Below are 6,000 nucleotides of genomic sequence, written 5' to 3'. Positions count from 1 at the left end.
AGGCTGGCCCTCTAAGGCTGGCCCTTTAAGACTGGCCTTTTAAGGCTGGCCCTTTAAGGCTGGCCCTTTAAGCTGGCCCCTTAAGGCTGGCCCTTTAAGCTGGCCCTCTAAGGCTGGCCCTTTAAGCTGGCCCTCTAAGGCTGGCCCTTTAAGGCTGGCCCTTTAAGGCTTGCACTTTAAGGCTGGCCCTTTAAGCTGGCCCTTTAAGGCTGGCCATTTAAGCTGGCCCTTTAAGGCTGGCCCTTTAAGGCTGGCCCTTTAAGCTGGCCCTTTAAGGCTGGCCCTTTAAGGCTGGCCCTTTAAGGCTGGCCCTTTAAGGCTGGCCCTTTAAGGCTGGCTCTTTAAGCTGGCCCCTTAAGGCTGGCCCTTTAAGCTGGTCCTCTAAGGCTGGCCCTTTAAGCTGGCCCTTTAAGGCTGGGCCTCTAAGGCTGGACCTCAAAGGCTGGCCCTTTAAGCTGGCCCCTTAAGGCTGGCCCTTTAAGCTGGCCCTTTAAGGCTGGCCCTTTAAGGCTGGCCCTTTAAGCTGGCCCTTTAAAGCTGGCCCTTTAAGGCTGGCCCTTTAAGGCTGGCCCTTTAAGCTGGCCCCTTAAGGCTGGCCCTTTAAGCTGGCCCTCTAAGGCTGGCCCTTTAAGCTGGCCCTCTAAGGCTGGCCCTTTAAGGCTTGCCCTTTAAGGCTGGCCCTTTAAGCTGGCCCCTTAAGGCTGGCCCTTTAAGCTGGCCCTTTAAGGCTGGCCCTTTAAGGCTGGCCCTTTAAGGCTGGCCCTTTAAGGCTGGCCCTTTAAGGCTGACCCTTTAAGCTGGCCCCTTAAGGCTGGCCATCTAAGGCTGGCCCTTTAAGCTGGCCCTCTAAGGCTGGCCCTTTAAGCTTTCCCTTTAAGGCTGGCCCTTTAAGCTGGCCCTTTAAGGCTGGTCCTCTAAGGCTGGCCCTTTAAGACTGGCCCTTTAAGGCTGGCCCTTTAAGGCTGGCCCTTTAAGCTGGCCCCTTAAGGCTGGCCCTTTAAAGGCTGGCCCTTTAAGCTGGCCCTTTAAGGCTGGGCCTCTAAGGCTGGACCTCAAAGGCTGGCCCTTTAAGCTGGCCCTTTAGGGCTGGCCCTCTAAGGCTGGCCCTTTAAGGCTGGCCCTTTAAGGCTGGCCCTCTAAGGCTGGCCCTTTAAGGCTGGCCCTTTAAGGCTGGCCCTTTAAGCTGGCCCCTTAAGGCTGGCCATCTAAGGCTGGCCCTTTAAGCTGGCCCTTTAAGGCTGGCCCTTTAAGCTGGCCCTTTAAGGCTGGCCCTTTAAGCTGGCCCTTTAAGGCTGGCCCTCTAAGGCTGGCCCTTTAAGACTGGCCTTTTAAGGCTGGCCCTTTAAGGCTGGCCCTTTAAGCTGGCCCCTTAAGGCTGGCCCTTTAAGCTGGCCCTCTAAGGCTGGCCCTTTAAGCTGGCCCTCTAAGGCTGGCCCTTTAAGGCTGGCCCTTTAAGGCTTGCCCTTTAAGGCAGGCCCTCTAAGGCTGGCCCTTTAAGGCTTGCCCTTTAAGGCTGGCCCTTTAAGCTGGCCCCTTAAGGCTGGCCCTTTAAGCTGGCCCTCTAAGGCTGGCCCTTTAAGCTGGCCCTTTAAGGCTGGCCCTTTAAGCTGGCCCTCTAAGGCTGGCCTTTTAAGCTGGCCCTTTAAGGCTGGCCCTTTAAGCTGGCCCTCTAAGGCTGGCCCTTTAAGGCTGGCCCTTTAAGGCTGGCCCTTTAAGCTGGCCCCTTAGGGCTGGCCCTCTAAGGCTGGCCCTTTAAGCTGGCCCTTTAAGGCTGGCCCTGTAAGCTGGCCCTTTAAGCTGGCCCTTTAAGGCTGGCCCTCTAAGGCTGGCCCTTTAAGACTGGCCCTTTAAGGCTGGCCCTTTAAGGCTGGCCCTTTAAGCTGGCCCCTTAAGGCTGGCCCTTTAAGCTGGCCCTCTAAGGCTGGCCCTTTAAGCTGGCCCTCTAAGGCTGGCCCTTTAAGCTGGCCATCTAAGGCTGGCCCTTTAAGGCTGGCCCTTTAAGGCTGGCCCTTTAAGCTGGCCCCTTAAGGCTGGCCCTCTAAGGCTGGCCCTTTAAGCTGGCCCTTTAAGGCTGGCCCTTTAAGCTGGCCCTTTAAGGCTGGCCCTTTAAGCTGGCCCTTTAAGGCTGGCCCTTTAAGCTGGCCCTCTAAGGCTGGCCCTTTAAGGCTTGCCCTTTAAGGCTGGCCCTTTAAGCTGGCCCCTTAAGGCTGGCCCTTTAAGCTGGCCCTCCAAGGCTGGCCCTTTAAGCTGGCCCTTTAAGGCTGGCCCTTTAAGCTGGCCCCTTAGGGCTGGCCCTCTAAGGCTGGCCCTTTAAGCTGGCCCTTTAAGGCTGCCCCTGTAAGCTGGCCCTTTAAGGCTGGCCCTTTAAGGCTGGCCCTTTAAGCTGGCCCTTTAAGGCTGGCCCTTTAAGGCTGGCCCTTTAAGGCTGGCCCTTTAAGCTGGCCCTTTAAGGCTGGCCCTTTAAGCTGGCCCTTTAAGGCTGGCCCTTTAAGCTGGCCCTTTAAGCTGGCCCTTTAAGGCTGGCCCTCTAAGGCTGGCCCTTTAAGGCTGGCCCTTTAAGGCTGGCCCTCTAAGGCTGGCCCTTTAAGGCTGGCCCTTTAAGGCTGGCCCTTTAAGCTGGCCCCTTAAGGCTGGCCATCTAAGGCTGGCCCTTTAAGCTGGCCCTTTAAGGCTGGCCCTTTAAGCTGGCCCTTTAAGGCTGGCCCTTTAAGCTGGCCCTTTAAGGCTGGCCCTCTAAGGCTGGCCCTTTAAGACTGGCCTTTTAAGGCTGGCCCTTTAAGGCTGGCCCTTTAAGCTGGCCCCTTAAGGCTGGCCCTTTAAGCTGGCCCTCTAAGGCTGGCCCTTTAAGCTGGCCCTCTAAGGCTGGCCCTTTAAGGCTGGCCCTTTAAGGCTTGCCCTTTAAGGCAGGCCCTCTAAGGCTGGCCCTTTAAGGCTTGCCCTTTAAGGCTGGCCCTTTAAGCTGGCCCCTTAAGGCTGGCCCTTTAAGCTGGCCCTCTAAGGCTGGCCCTTTAAGCTGGCCCTTTAAGGCTGGCCCTTTAAGCTGGCCCTCTAAGGCTGGCCTTTTAAGCTGGCCCTTTAAGGCTGGCCCTTTAAGCTGGCCCTCTAAGGCTGGCCCTTTAAGGCTGGCCCTTTAAGGCTGGCCCTTTAAGCTGGCCCCTTAGGGCTGGCCCTCTAAGGCTGGCCCTTTAAGCTGGCCCTTTAAGGCTGGCCCTGTAAGCTGGCCCTTTAAGCTGGCCCTTTAAGGCTGGCCCTCTAAGGCTGGCCCTTTAAGACTGGCCCTTTAAGGCTGGCCCTTTAAGGCTGGCCCTTTAAGCTGGCCCCTTAAGGCTGGCCCTTTAAGCTGGCCCTCTAAGGCTGGCCCTTTAAGCTGGCCCTCTAAGGCTGGCCCTTTAAGCTGGCCATCTAAGGCTGGCCCTTTAAGGCTGGCCCTTTAAGGCTGGCCCTTTAAGCTGGCCCCTTAAGGCTGGCCCTCTAAGGCTGGCCCTTTAAGCTGGCCCTTTAAGGCTGGCCCTTTAAGCTGGCCCTTTAAGGCTGGCCCTTTAAGCTGGCCCTTTAAGGCTGGCCCTTTAAGCTGGCCCTCTAAGGCTGGCCCTTTAAGGCTTGCCCTTTAAGGCTGGCCCTTTAAGCTGGCCCCTTAAGGCTGGCCCTTTAAGCTGGCCCTCTAAGGCTGGCCCTTTAAGCTGGCCCTTTAAGGCTGGCCCTTTAAGCTGGCCCCTTAGGGCTGGCCCTCTAAGGCTGGCCCTTTAAGCTGGCCCTTTAAGGCTGCCCCTGTAAGCTGGCCCTTTAAGGCTGGCCCTTTAAGGCTGGCCCTTTAAGCTGGCCCTTTAAGGCTGGCCCTTTAAGGCTGGCCCTTTAAGGCTGGCCCTTTAAGCTGGCCCTTTAAGGCTGGCCCTTTAAGCTGGCCCTTTAAGGCTGGCCCTTTAAGCTGGCCCTTTAAGGCTGGCCCTTTAAGGCTGGCCCTTTAAGCTGGCCCCTTAAGGCTGGCCATCTAAGGCTGGCCCTTTAAGCTGGCCCTTTAAGGCTGGCCCTTTAAGCTGGGCCTTTAAGGCTGGCCCTCTAAGGCTGGCCCTTTAAGACTGGCCCTTTAAGGCCGGCCCTTTAAGGCTGGCCCTTTAAGCTGGCCCCTTAAGGCTGGCCCTTTAAGCTGGCCCTCTAAGGCTGGCCCTTTAAGACTGGCCCTTTAAGGCTGGCCCTTTAAGGCTGGCCCTTTAAGCTGGCCCCTTAAGGCTGGCCCTTTAAGCTGGCCCTCTAAGGCTGGCCCTTTAAGCTGGCCCTCTAAGGCTGGCCCTTTAAGCTGGCCATCTAAGGCTGGCCCTTTAAGGCTGGCCCTTTAAGGCTGGCCCTTTAAGGCTGGCCCTTTAAGCTGGCCCCTTAAGGCTGGCCCTCTAAGGCTGGCCCTTTAAGCTGGCCCTTTAAGGCTGGCCCTTTAAGCTGGCCCTCTAAGGCTGGCCCTTTAAGGCTGGCCCTTTAAGGCTGGCCCTTTAAGCTGGCCCCTTAAGGCTGGCCCTCTAAGACTGGCCCTTTAAGCTGGCCCTTTAAGGCTGGCCCTTTAAGCTGGCCCTTTAAGGCTGGCCCTTTAAGGCCGGCCCTTTAAACTGGCCCTTTAAGGCTGGCCCTTTAAGGCTGGCCCTTTAAGGCTGGCCCTTTAAGCTGGCCCTTTAAGGCTGGCCCTTTAAGGCTGGCCCTTTAAGGCTGGCCCTTTAAAGCTGGCCCTTTAAGCTGGCCCTCTAAGGCCGGCCCTTTAAGGCTGGCCCTTTAAGCTGGCCCTTTAAGGCTGGCCCTTTAAGGCTGGTCCTTTAAGCTGGCCCTTTAAGGCTGGCCCTTTAAGGCTGGCCCTTTAAGGCTGGCCCTTTAAGCTGGCCCCTTAAGGCTGGCCCTTTAAGCTGGCCCTCTAAGGCTGGCCCTTTAAGCTGGCCCTCTAAGGCTGGCCCTTTAAGGCTTGCCCTTTAAGGCTTGCCCTTTAAGGCTGGCCCTTTAAGCTGGCCCCTTAAGGCTGGCCCTTTAAGCTGGCCCTTTAAGGCTGGCCCTTTAAGGCTGGCCCTTTAAGGCTGGCCCTTTAAGGCTGGCCCTTTAAGGCTGGCCCTTTAAGCTGGCCCTTTAAGGCTGGCCCTCTAAGGCTGGCCCTTTAAGACTGGCCCTTTAAGGCTGGCCCTTTAAGGCTGGCCCTTTAAGGCTGGCCCCTTAAGGCTGGCCCTTTAAGCTGGCCCTCTAAGGCTGGCCCTTTAAGCTGGCCCTCTAAGGCTGGCCCTCTAAGGCTGGCCCTTTAAGGCTTGCCCTTTAAGGCTGGCCCTTTAAGCTGGCCCCTTAAGGCTGGCCCTTTAAGCTGGCCCTCTAAGGCTGGCCCTTTAAGCTGGCCCTTTAAGGCTGGCCCTTTAAGCTGGCCCTCTAAGGCTGGCCCTTTAAGGCTGGCCCTTTAAGCTGGCCCCTTAAGGCTGGCCCTCTAAGGCTGGCCCTTTAAGCTGGCCCTTTAAGGCTGGCCCTTTAAGCTGGCCCTTTAAGGCTGGCCCTTTAAGGCCGGCCCTTTAAGCTGGCCCTTTAAGGCTGGCCCTTTAAGCTGGCCCTTTAAGGCTGGCCCTTTAAGCTGGCCCTTTAAGGCTGGCCCTTTAAGGCTGGCCCTTTAAGGCTGGCCCTTTAAGCTGGCCCCTTAAGGCTGGCCCTTTAAGCAGGCCCTCTAAGGCTGGCCCTTTAAGCTGGCCCTCTAAGGCTGGCCCTTTAAGCTGGCCCCTTAAGGCTGGCCCTTTAAGCTGGCCCTTTAAGGCTGGCCCTTTAAGATGGCCCTTTAAGGCTGGCCCTCTAAGGCTGGCCCTTTAAGACTGGCCCTTTAAGGCTGGCCCTTTAAGGCTGGCCCTTTAAGCTGGCCCCTTAAGGCTGGCCCTTTAAGCTGGCCCTCTAAGGCTGGCCCTTTAAGCTGGCCCTCTAAGGCTGGCCCTTTAAGGCTGGCCCTTTAAGGCTTGCCCTTTAAGGCTGGCCCTTTAAGCTGGCCCTTTAAGGCTGGCCCTT

This window comes from Doryrhamphus excisus, linkage group LG23, assembly GCF_037039965.1.
Source record: "Doryrhamphus excisus strain RoL-2023G ecotype Guam linkage group LG23, RoL_Dexc_Guam_v1.1, whole genome shotgun sequence".
NCBI classification, from domain to species: Eukaryota; Metazoa; Chordata; class Actinopteri; order Syngnathiformes; family Syngnathidae; genus Doryrhamphus; species Doryrhamphus excisus.
The sequence above is the reverse complement of the archived record's forward strand: the minus strand, read 5'-3'. Positions refer to the sequence as shown.